Source organism: Callionymus lyra, chromosome 8 (genome assembly GCF_982586985.1).
Source record: "Callionymus lyra chromosome 8, fCalLyr1.hap1.1, whole genome shotgun sequence".
Classification (NCBI taxonomy): Eukaryota; Metazoa; Chordata; class Actinopteri; order Syngnathiformes; family Callionymidae; genus Callionymus; species Callionymus lyra.
In genome coordinates this window covers 18,469,476-18,482,777 of record NC_141825.1, presented here as the reverse complement: position 1 = coordinate 18,482,777, position 13,302 = coordinate 18,469,476, and positions in this window count along the sequence as shown.

The window sequence follows — 13,302 nt, the reverse complement described above, 5'->3', positions numbered from 1 at the left end:
AAATGCTCACGATTCAGATTAATTTCAGGAGTTAAAGAATGAATATATTATTAAGGGGATTCATAAAAGTAGAATCAATCTTTTATGGAAACAACTAAGGTTATTTTCATATTGCTTGGATGTTTAATATTCCACACCCTCCCTTTTCTTAGTTTTAACTCACCAAACACAGACACACTGAGGTTGTGTTTGTCCGAGAACAGTCTGGTGATGACCCAAGACTCTTCACTCAGGAAGGAGTTGGTTGTATCTCTGCAAGTTCTGGGCCAGATTTAAAGATTCAAGGATATTTCTATTGTCGTTCAATTCATTTGTAATTGAGAAAAAAATGGTTTTCAGGCCCATTCAAGGCATTAATAAAACTTCATAATAAATAACACAAAAACAGGAAAATATTATTAAATTCATTCAGTGTTTGGTTTTCATGAATCTGATGTTTTTGTCACTAAAACACACTTTTAAAAAAGTATTTAATGTGAAATTATGAAGGGACAAGATTTGTTTCCATTTCATTTGTTCATAAATTAAAACTAAAGTACAAACAGCATTTCATTGTAATAGAAGTTGTTCTGTCAGTATTTGTTTTGGGTGGTAATAGTGTGTGCATGAGTATCCCAACATGTGAGAATCTCCTTCAGTAGAGTGAAACTATCACACAAGGGCCACAGTCTCAGTTGAGCATCAAACAAAACGTATTTTTACCAAACTGTCTTAAACAGGAAGTGTTAGTCTGATTGCGAAATTGCCTTTTTTCATTCATAGAGGCTTGATCTATTATAGTTATAAGTGTCTGTCCTCCTTTACCGAACACTCAACATTCCTTTCCTTTTCGAAAAACAGTTTTACTCTTATTGGAATTCTTTCTATAATTGTACCATATAGCAGAAATTGCGAGAAAAAAAAAATCGTACAATTGCAGTTTGTCATGATATTTCAGCAATAAAATGAATAACAAAACCCATCATTTAGTCAAAAATGTGTTCCTTTTTTAAAAACTCAACTGTTTACATTAACATTTTTTATTGTTATAATCCAAGTGTAATTGAAACCTAGCTATAGCCAAACATCCCCATATCATCAAAATCTACTCTATATTATAATGCAAAGATGAACAGTAAAAATGTACAATAGAGAAACACAATGTAAATATTCATCATTATCATTTATTTATCATTATTTTTTTGAATCAAAATCAAACTGCATTTCTTTAAAATATACACAATTTAGATCTTTGTACCAACACTGTTTTGGGAGCCAGACTTCGACACAACGATATCTCGAATTCCACCAAACAGCCACTTTAATTATTGGAACAAACAAAGTTGCCTAAACACCACCATAATGCTACGCTAATCTTAGCTTTGAAGCTAATCGTCCGATCCCTCCTGTCGTCTCTGAGGACGGCGAGCGAAGGTGGCACGAGGACGAAGCATGACAGAGTCTCCGCCTCCAGCCCTGATGCCTCCTCCTGATGAAAGCCCGCGGGCCTACTTGAGCATTTACACGCAGGCATGTCGACAGACACACACATTTACGCTCATGCAGCTTGAATAAGGGTCATTAGGCTCAAGAGGCCAAAAATTACACCTAATAGCACCGACAGATGGAGTGTTACGTCTCGTCATACAGTGTCAACAACTCTTGAGCAACACCTTAATGGGCTTTTGGGTTGTGGTTGTTCTACAATAAATCTTTTTTTTTTTTTTTAGTCTGATTCATCTTGAAGAATTAAACTCAATCTTGTCCGGTTTTACTTGATATCTTATTCATTTGGTTTTCTTGGAATATTATTTTTGCAATTGAAAAAAATAACTATAAGTACTATGAATTATTTGAACCCCATTCATACTTATACTTGTATATGTGTATGGTTAGGAATCTAACTTGAAGCTGTGAACCGAGACAAAGAAGATACATCAGGTTTTTCTTTTAAATTACATCAATTTTACTCGTAAAGTAAGAGAGTTTAATACAGAGTCTTCTCTTAGAATGTTCCACTTCACTCTGAGGTAAGAGCTAGTTCGGTTGCATCTTTATCCTCCAGCGTAAGTTAATTATTATCCGAGAGAAAGGAACAAAGTCAAAACACAGAACAGATGGTGTTAAAGAAAGCAAACGAATTGTCATTCGTCAAAATAGATCATCATATCCAAGCCGAATCAAAACCAAGCAGTGCTTTGAAACTCAACCAATGGTTAACATGTAAATACCTGTGGCTCAGGATTTTCCCATCAGTATATTTAAGTTTTTATTCAGTGGATAAGCTCTTATTTGAATCCTGCTTGCGATGTAATTGGGAATATAAATTGTGTCGTGTTGTACTTCCTAGTGTTTTATTGCAAATGTATTCCAGGTCAATGCAGTCGTACAATGGAAATCTTGTTGTTGCCTTTTTTCAGATGCAACTGTTGCTCATCAATGCTCTTTATTTGAAATATTAATTTTAATATATTTATTTCAATTAAGCCAATTATTTATCATTCAGTACATGTTTAACATTGGCCTGTTTTAATCTTCTTCATCTTTTTTTTTTTACAAAAATACCTTCAGTATTCTTGTAGCTGACTTTTACCTTTGACCTTTGTCGCTAAAACAAAGCAACGTGTCTGAAAACGTCACTGCTTCCTCAGTTGTGACACCACGTAATAGAGAATCCCGAACGGCAATCAAAGAGCAAGCGCAACATCGCGGTTATTTACGAGCAGATTGTCTGGCTTTATGTGGACGCCGAGCAAAGCCCGGATCCTATCACTGTATGCAGTTTAGGGCCGAATAATTTATCGTAAAGACCTCCTTCGCTCTCTCTCTCTCCCCTACTGTCCTGCTGTGTCTGTCAAGTGCATAGGCAAAGTCCCGGGGTGAGCTCGCTCTTCCGTTGAGAATGACAACTGTTCCTTTACACTTTTTGCCGCACCATTGTGTGCTTTATGGCTTGTGTAGGGGAAATCACTGTGTAGTGTTTGACCTCGCCTCTTACACTACTTGAATATGATGATGGCTGGCACATGACTGGAATATCAAGACCATAATCTCCCGCTCCGTCGCCACTGAAGCCAGACCACAAATACTCCAAACAAAGAAACATTAGGATGAAGGGACACGGAAAAAAAGATGAACGTGTCATCGAGACGAGACCCTGACTCGTTATTTACTTCCAGAGGAAAGAAGAAAAATGGTTTAAAAAGAACACTTTAACATGGGTGGGGTTTTTCTGTTTTTGGTTCAAGGCCAACAATATGGAAAAAATCCTAATACTGATATTATTTTAAATTAAGGTTTAATTGTTTTAATCTTAAATATTCGCTGTTACTCTAAAGTGGGATCTGAAAGGTTAAAATCACATGACATTTTACAACGTTGCAGTTACACTACTCCGACACTAGGGGCAGCAAAACACCATTTGAAATACCACAGATTTAGTATTTAAACCCTTTGTTTTATCTCGGGGTCAAGGTGATCCAACTGCCTGAAAACCAATGTTTATGTGGTATACCTTGTGTTGTCTTTGGGTCCCTGGGATCCAGAAATGCATATGCAGTAGTGGAGGTCACAAGGGATACCTCAGACACATTTGTATTTGGGCCTTCAGGTCACCTTGACCGTGAGATAACAATTAAAATAGTAAATAAAGAGAAGGCTCTGTTAATTCTGTCTCCCTTTATTTTGAGGAAGTTTATTTTGCAATGTATAAATATATTGTTTTAATTTATTCATTTTTGCTATACACAAATTGAAAGGCAAAAACCACATATTCTACTATTTCATTCATTCCATCCTATCAAGTGCATTATGGGTGTGAGTGAAAAGTTGATACATCGATATATAGCAATATTTTAATCCTGTTTCTGTGATATTCAACGGCACCTTTTTTTTTTTTTCATCAAATCAAATTTTTATTTTTTATCAGTTATTTTATGGTTTATATTTCAATAAAGTGTGTAAAATAAAATGATAAGATATATATTTTTACAATTAAGTAGTAGTTGTATATAGTATAACATACATTCACATTGTTTGATAAGGTCGCTAAATGGCAGCTGTCATTACGTCCTCTGTAGCTAAGAATGAATGAATAAAGAATGAAATCCTGAAAGACTGACTGAGGATGAGAGGATACATCCACCTTAAGTTGCTTTCAAAGCTGACGTCTCGACATATTTTGCTTTTCAGTTCTATTAATTCAACCAAACGAGAGGGGAAAAATTACAAGATGTCACCAAAATTCACTGTCACCTGAATTCGTTTATAAAATCATGTAGTGTATGGAATTGTATCGTGAGATGCCTTTCACGTTCCAACTAAATAAGTAGGTCGATCTACATTGAGTGTTAAGTAGGGGTGCCAACGTTTTACGATCTTTCTACATGTGGAACTGACAGACACATTAAATCGGACTTAATTTATTTCGTAATTTAAGAACATTTTTTAACCCTATATATGTATATTAAACACTTATTTATGAATACAATTGTTGCACTTGACGTATCTTTCAATAATCAGTCCATAAATGCTCGTCGTCATAGTCTCAAAGCTTTATTGATACCACAGTTATCACATGACTGAAACACACAAACACATGCCTGATTTGTCAACAGCAGCTTTGCGTCTTATTCATGCGATAGGAAGAGAAGGAGAAAAAAAACATGATCATGATTATTGATTTTTGAACGGTTATGATTGTTTACACACTTTTAGACGTTGAAACTCCTAGTCTTAAGGCATGTATAACAAAAGTAAAAAAAAAAGAAATTTCATGTCCTTCAGCTTGATGTTTTATTTAATTTACTTTTCACATCTCAGGGTCAAGATGACCCAAGAAATTGCCTCAAGAGCCAAAAATTATTTACTGTGTCTGTTGTGAGGGGCCATCAGGCAAAAAAGAAAAAAGATCAGCAACAATAATCCAAAACATGCCAATAAAATATCTTAAAATCATTCATTTAAAGTGATATAAATTGACATTTTTTCTCTTATTATGATCTCAATACCCAAATGTGTTTTTTTTTTTGAGGGGCGAGAAATATTCACAAAAAGGATAAAAAACACAAAATCTGATATAATGTTTAAAAATCATTGAATAAAAATCATACAATATCACTTGTTTTTCCTTAATATGACCATTAATATCGATTAAAATGGTTTGAGGGGACAGAATGATTCACAAAAAGGACAAACGGAGAAAGAAATGCCATGAAAAAAACTTAAGTTATTACAACAGGAAATCCAATAATAACCCCAAATAATGGTACCTCAAACATCCGGGTCACCTTGACCCTGAGGTAAAACAAGGGTAAAAAGAAGTTTAAAATAAAAACCTGCATGGAGGTGTCACAACCTTTTGTTCGAGGTGTCTCCGAGGTTCTCTCTTAACAAGGTGTCTGAAACATTTTAGATTTTACTGTCAAGTCAAACACTGGTATGACTTTAAAATGCCATTATTATTTAACGGCATCTTTTTTATGGCGACACACTCTTTACTCAACTATTTACAGGAGCCAAACTTGTAAATGCGGAGTGTAATAAAGTGCTTCAACTATGGTGGCATTTCCTAGTTACAGACACCAGAGTGATATTGATCGCGGTGCAGACCTGATTGATCCCCAGATAGACGACTCGCAGCCTCAGTATTCATCAGCTGCTCGGCGGAGAGAGTTGTTATTGAGTGCAGGTGCCGTCTCCGAGGCTCCCAGTTAAAGCCATTAGACTCCTGAGGCCTTCTGATAATAGGCTGTCGCTCAAACGCAGACCTTCCCGAGGTAGCCGTCAGACACTCGCGCCGGAATTGAAGCGGCCACCAAAGGTCTCAAGGATAACAAGCCGCTGACTGGAGTCATCCGGATAACACAAGGGCATTTCCAATAATGTAGTCCACGCCGGCGCGGAGAATAGAGAGCGAGGGCGATTTTGTTAACGCGTCTCCGTGAGAAGCGAATGAGCTATTTTATCATCGCTAGTTCGCCGCGTTTGTGTCTGGTCCGGTTAACCGGCCGCTCAGATAATTAGACTCAGTCCTGCACTTGTTCTCAAATCCGTCCTTTGGCGAGGTCAGAACTTCATTGTGGGTCGCTGAAGGCTCCCGCGCCGCACAGGCGGCTATTTGGAAGTGAAAGTAATTTCTCGTCCTTCTCGGGCTCCAGATGTTACCTACTGATAACTTGTAAAAAACCACGTGTTATATCTACAAGAAGGTGGTTTGATGAAAAGTTAGGACAGAACATGCGACAGCCTTGCAAACTTCCCTTACCTAAAGATCCACATCAGGACATGAAGACAGACTGATCTCAATTCATTTAGCAAATACAAAAGCATATTATTACGTATTATTTTATGTGTTGTCAAATTAGCAGCCAATGAATGAAAGAAATAGTACTAAAAAATAAATTATATATATTGTCTCTTTTATAATAATATATATGTTGTTTAACTTATCTAGAAAAAGAAAAGTCACCCATGAAAACAACCTAAGTACAAAAATGCAACATTAATAAAATACAAATACAATCTTTATTAAATGCAAGATACAAAAAATAGCCATGATAATAATGATTTATAATGTAAAATACAAACTTGATAAAATAAGAAAATACAATATTAACAAGATACAAAAGTAAAATCTTTAATGTACAAAAATACAATCTTGATAAAATACAATATTAATAAAATACAAAAAAACTATCTTGAGGAAATACAAAAAGGCAATTTTGATGAAGTTCAAAAAACAATGTTGACGAAATACAAAAAGGAAATTTTGAGAAAATACTAAAAAACTATCTTGAGGAAATACAAAAAAACACTCTTGAGTAAAGACAGTTTTTCCTTTTTGATAAAGTACAACAAAAAAAAAGACGATCTTGAGGAAATACAAAAATACAATCTTGAGTAAAAACAAATAACATTTCGGGGGAATTTCTAGTAATGGAAGTGCAGATGAAAACAAGGTTCAAGGGGTTAAATGTCTCTTGTCTCCGTCTAGAACCCTGAGTTGAACTGGACAACTGTCCAGAGTGTCCCATCGCTCTCAGACAGAGAGACTCGCTCGTCCTTAATAGTTGACGTGGAATTGTTTCACCATATTGTCGAGCAGATCCATTTATACTCTCGATCTGAGGTCCATTTAGGTTGATAGGACTTCTCCTACTGCTCCCGGGGGACCCGCTAAGACAGCCGGGCAAACAGTGGACCCGGGACTAAGAAGCGTCACAAGGCCGAGTAATAAACTGTCAGCTCTTATTGTGTCGATACACTGATCCCTCTGTTTAAGTCCTGCCCTTTCACCTGCGCATGCCAAGAGATACAGTGATGGCCATTTCTCTGACCATAACTCTTCCTGAAGTGACCTGTCCCCCTCCCCAGCAGTGAAACCCCGTCTCTTTCCAGCGAGGACGTCAGTGAGAGACGCTCCCGTCCGTCCAGATTAAGCTGGGCTTGATTTACAATGTTGGAAATGGGCTGGTTTATGATGGTTTAACCTCTGCTCCTCACGCACGGCTTCAGTCTATTGATCCGCGCTTGTATAAAGGATGGTGTCGTTCGTGATGTGGCTGAAGAGAGAATAAACTATCTTGGATGACACTGACATGCTTTACAGGTCTGACAGTGAGGGACAGTGATGGTACTTCTGCTTCTATAGGTGACATGATGAACGTGTCCTTCTGTCGCAGTACAAACCATAAGTATTACGCGTTCAGATGCAGTAGTTTTCAGTTTTTGTGTGCTTTATAATCCAGTGTACTTTATCTATTAATCATTGATGTACTTTCTCTAACTGATTTTATTTAGTACACAATACTGAAAAATCCTTGTAGTATTGGTGAACTACGGAGTCTTATAATCCAGTGCATTACAATGTCTTTATTTATGGACTTTATAAAACAAGTACGATCAAAAACTTGAAGTTCTGAGTTTTGACTCAAACGTTTTTTTTTTATTCACTTTTTATTTTCTATTATTCTGATGTTTTTGTGGATTTTCTGATGAGTCCCTTTATGCTCCAAACCTTAGGTATCCTCAAGCTTGGTGTAAATACATGAATAATAGTTGTACACACCTAAACATTTTTGTTTTTCTAGTACAATTTTTCTTTTCTGAAATTTCATTTCGCAAAAAGGATAAAAAAAAACAAAACATTTTCCTCGTAGCTATTTTGCATGTTCAAGTTCTGAATTTTATAAATTACTTGTTTTTTTTGTTTGTAGTTTACGACATTACTTAAAATATTTTGTGAGTATGAAATATTTTAAAGATTAGGTAAAATATGGGTGTTTCCATTTCGTTTTTACTGATTCCTGATTGACTTGTATGGCTCTTAACCGCTGCAGGAAAGTAAACAAAAATGTACTCAGTAAAATAACGCAATTTCCATGTAACTGTGTTGAAGAAAATTGTTGTTGTTCAATATTGTTTAATCTGTATTTAAACTGATGTAACAAGTGGTCTCAACTAAGGTTCGATTCATTTGGCTTGCCATTTTTTTGCTTGATTTTGTCACCTTTATTATTTATTTATTTTGCGTGAGAAAACGTTCTTTTGTATAATGTGTCACTTTGCACATTTTGTTTGTTTTTTAACAGAATGCTGTTTTTTTTTAAATGTTTTGTCATTTATTTATTTATTATTATTATTATTATTATTATTACTAACATACCTACACCAGTGACAAATGGAAAAACAAACGAATAATAATAAAAAAATAAAATAAAATATCAGCCACAAAACAAAACAATTACAGTCCAAACCAAAACATCTGTCACACAAAGAAAATAACCCCAAAGAATAACAGTCACACAAAAAATAACCCAAAAATATTAATCACAAAACAAAACAAAAGTACAGTCACACACAAAAATAAACCCCCAAAAAATTACAGTCACACAAAAAATTACCAAAAATATAACAGTCACAAAACAAAAAAGTAAAGCACAAAAAATAAATAAACCAAAAAAAATTATAGTCACACAAAATAATAAACAAAACAAATATAGTCACACAAAAACAACAAAAGATTACAGTAACACAAAAATATATTAGAGTCACAAGCCAAACAATATTACAGTCACAAGCCAAAAAAAAGTACAGTCACACAGAAAAACAAACAAAAAAATGACAGTCACACAGAAAAACAAACAAAAAACTACAGTCACAAAAAAAAAATGACAGTCACAGAATGCTGCTGCTTTTGATTTAATTACTAATAATTTTTCTAGTTTTGTCTTTTAGCTTTTTAACCTTTTTTGTGTCAATATTTTTGAGAAAGGCCTGAAATCAAATTTGTGGAAGCATGAGTGATGTCTGCTCATTTTAGTAAACATATAATCGAATTCTTGTCTTTTCGCCTTTTTATCGTGGCTCCTTTGAGAGTAAAAGTCATGGTTAAGAAGATCCAATTTGAGTGATATTGGTTAACAATATGTACTCTTTTTGCGTGAAAATTTAAATAATGTTAAGTTCTTTTAATAACAGATGCAGCCGCCAAAATATTCACTTGCGAACCCCAAAAAATTTAAATTCATTCGGAACGCGAGTGAATTGTGTGACGGCATAATTAAGAGTGCGCCGGGAACACCTCGTGCCTGAATAGAAGTGGAACATTAGCAGCAGATTCTTCTCCCTTCACACAGTCACTCGGGCAAACCTGTCTGGCTTTAAACATCAATTTAGATTCAAACCTGTTGCTGAAAGCCGCATACTTCATTTGATGAGGAGAAGTGGGTCACATATGTTTGCCCTCGCGCTCCCTCCACACATTGTGGCTCCGGGGCCCCAGCTGCAGCATCGCCGCGCCTTTTAATGAAAAGGCAAGGCAATGGAAAACCGGTACAATACAGGCTTACGTGTCCCGGCGCTTCGGCAACAATGACGACCAGACGTCAGCAAAGGGTTTTTTTAGTGGGTGTCGGAGACGAAGACTTGGTCCTTCTAACCTTAGGAAGTGGATGTAAAAGTGTAAATCTGTCCGTCAAATGTACTTTTGACTAAAGAAAAAAAATGGGTTTCAACCATAACTTTACCTGTATAAGTGCTTCTTTGAAGTTGAATTTATTGTTGATATAATCAACCGATTATTGTCTTCCTCCTTTACATCCATGCATTTGTGTCTTCTTGTCTGGACTATTGCAACAGTTTGTTTTCATGTCTTAACAAGAAGGAGCTGTCTCGCCTCCAGTTGATGCAAAACTCTGCAGCGAGAATTCTGACCCGCTCTAGTAGAAGAACTCGCATTTCGAGATCCTTAAAACTCTTCACTGGCTTCCAGTTTCTTTCAGGATCAACCTTTAAATGCTGGTTCTTAATTTCAGATCTAATTATGGTCAGCTCCTCCTTACCCTGAATTTCTTCTCAGTGTTGTCTTGACCTTTTAAGAATATATTTTATTGAGTATTGTTTTGATTGTTTAAGCGCATCAATGGATTTCACTTCCACTTGTTTTTTTTATCACTTTTTAAAAAGAGATACTTGAACTGCTCACCTTTGAAGGATGAAGTCGACATTCCATCCTCTTCTAGCTGAGCGCTACAGTCAAGATAAAAGAAAGAAGCACAAAACAGTCAAAGACAACATAGAAAACCTGATGGAAAAAGGAAGTAAATCTTACTTTTAATAGTGTTAGTTTTATTTGAACACAAAACTGTGCTGAAATAAGGTAGCATTTATTTTTTTATTTTTTCAAAATAACCGTCAAAACATGTTCTTTACAGGAGTATTATTTTGTCATTCCTAGACAAAACTTGTACTTTGTGTGTCTGTTTTGTTATTGTCAGATTTGTAATTCAATTTGTGTAGTGATCCGCTTCTGGATACAGTCGAGATTTTATAGATACTTCTTTAAAGCGTATGGTTCTTAACCGCTGCCGCCTAGAGTTAGCAACAAAAAAAAAGTTAACATTTTTGAAGGGGAACAACTGAAATGAATAATCTAAAATAAAACTTCCATGTGGAGGAAAAATGCGTGATTCGTTCAATCTTGTTTTATGCTGAATAAGATTTTAACTTTTTGCATCACAGACTCGTTTAATGACCGGATCTTTTTCAAGGGTTGAGCTCAAGATAAACACAATGTTTGTTAAAATGCATGAAAAATACATATGGCAATGACGCTGAATCAGCAAAAGCCCTGGACTGGTTTAGCTGTAACAAGATGGTCCTTATTGAGCTTGTGTTTTACTGATCTTGCGGTTTAAAGCCGTAAAAAATGCTCCACAAACCAGTATCAGGCCCTAGTCAGATGAATGGAGACCACTCATTTCTGTCATGCGCACATCATTTTGTCTATTTATATTTCTGTCAGTAATATTCTGGGTCATACTAACATCCCTTTTCCTTTAAAATAATTATGTCAGTGTTATTGTGGGGCAAACTTTTGTCACTCTTTTAGACCTTAAGATGGATGGATGGATAGTATTATTTAGCCGCCAATCATGGTCACTGTAACATCACTTTTTCTCTATAAAATAATTCTGACAATTTTATTTTGGCAACCATTTTGCTCACTCTAACATTCTTTCTATTTTTTAAGTAATTCTGTCAATATCATTTTGGCACACATTTGCTCACTTCTGACATACCTTTTTCCTATTAAATAATTCTGTTAGTATTATTTTGGCACAATTTAGGTCACTCTACCTTATTCCTATAAAATAATTCTGCCAGTAATATTTTGCCGTCAATTTTGGTCACTTTTACGTGACTTTTTTTCTATTAAATAATTCTGACGATTTTATTGGCAACAATTTTGGTCACTGTAACATCCCCTTTTCAATCTGCCTTTTTCCTATTAAATAATTCTGTCAGTATAGTTTTGGCACAATTTTGGTCCAAAAAAAAATTTCTTACAAATTTACAAAAAATGCAACGTCGTCATTTGATACCTTTTGAAGTTTTACTTTAATTTATTTCTCTTCCCTGACTTTAAATTCATAAATTATTTCGAAAACAACCAGAATCAAGAAGAACTCGTGTTGACTTTGAGTCATTTCGTCGTCGGGATGTTGACGTTTGCATCCAGATAAATGATGATGCTGCTTCCACGCCGCTGTGGAGATGAAGTGCTCGCTGGCCGAGACTTTGGCTTCCACCCGGGCGGCCATTTGCATGCGTTGGCAGCAGCATTTACTTTGACAAATAGGAATGGCGGACGCAGGCAGCAAACTGCCATGTCGTTATTAACAACTCCTTCAGCGGTGATTTATACGCCACTTTTGAAGAGAGGACACAGCGATTTGGTTATTATGAGGGAAATTAGCCCTGTTTAAGCACAAGGCCACGACCATACCTGACCCCTTAATATCCTTATAATGACGCCATTTACCATGCGGATCTGAGCCCGGCCTTCCATCACACTTGGACCTGCACGCTAGCTCAGCCCAGGATGTTCTGCATAAGCTCCTGAATCTCTTTATTCTTTGATTCCAAACACAGCGAGGCCTTTTTTAAAATCTCAAGCTCAAGCTGATTCCTAAAATGTTTATCCTGTCTGTGGGTGAAGACCTTCTCCATTTTGTGTTGGATATAATGGAACTTTTAATTTGACCTTCTTAAACTCCATCAAATGTGACTCTTCTCTTAAAAGTTAGGACCTAGCATGAATCGCGTTAGATCCTCACTAAACTAGTGGGCAGCAGCTGAGATGAGGATCAGCACCTCCTAATCAGGCACAGTGTTCTCTGTGTTTCAGAGAAGAATGTAATGTTCAAGTGGGTCAGGATCTGTTTACAAAAGAGGGAAGGACTGTCCTCGAGATCAAAGACAGCTTTTGCATACATATGGTGGGAAAAAAATAATATTCTGAAACTCTCTGAACATCGGAAAATCCTCTATATCTTGATAAAATGATGACATCAAAACTAGGAAAGTCAACTACAATTTAATAACATGTGCATTATTGTCAATTCATGTGAGACACCAACATGGCGATTCATAGATATTTAAAAAGTAAAGACAATTTATTTGCATTTGATTTTCGAGGAAATAAAACAAACAAAGCAAAAACAAATGAAGGTGCAACTGTGCAAACTACCATATTTACATTAAGATCTGCTGCAAATCAGAGTTGTTTTATTTGTAGTATATTCGTAATTTATTCATTTATTATTGATTGTTTCAATGGATCTCTTGTAATTTTTTCTTCTGTGCACTTCAGCTCCATTAATATAACCAATGCTACAAATTCAAAACACAATCTGTCAGTTCTCCTCCCACTTCGGTGTAGATTAAAAAAATTGTTTGGCTAGTAAATGACGTATACAATCACAGGACATGAACACAAAACTCTGCAGCGAGAATTCTGACCTGCTCTAGTAGAATAAC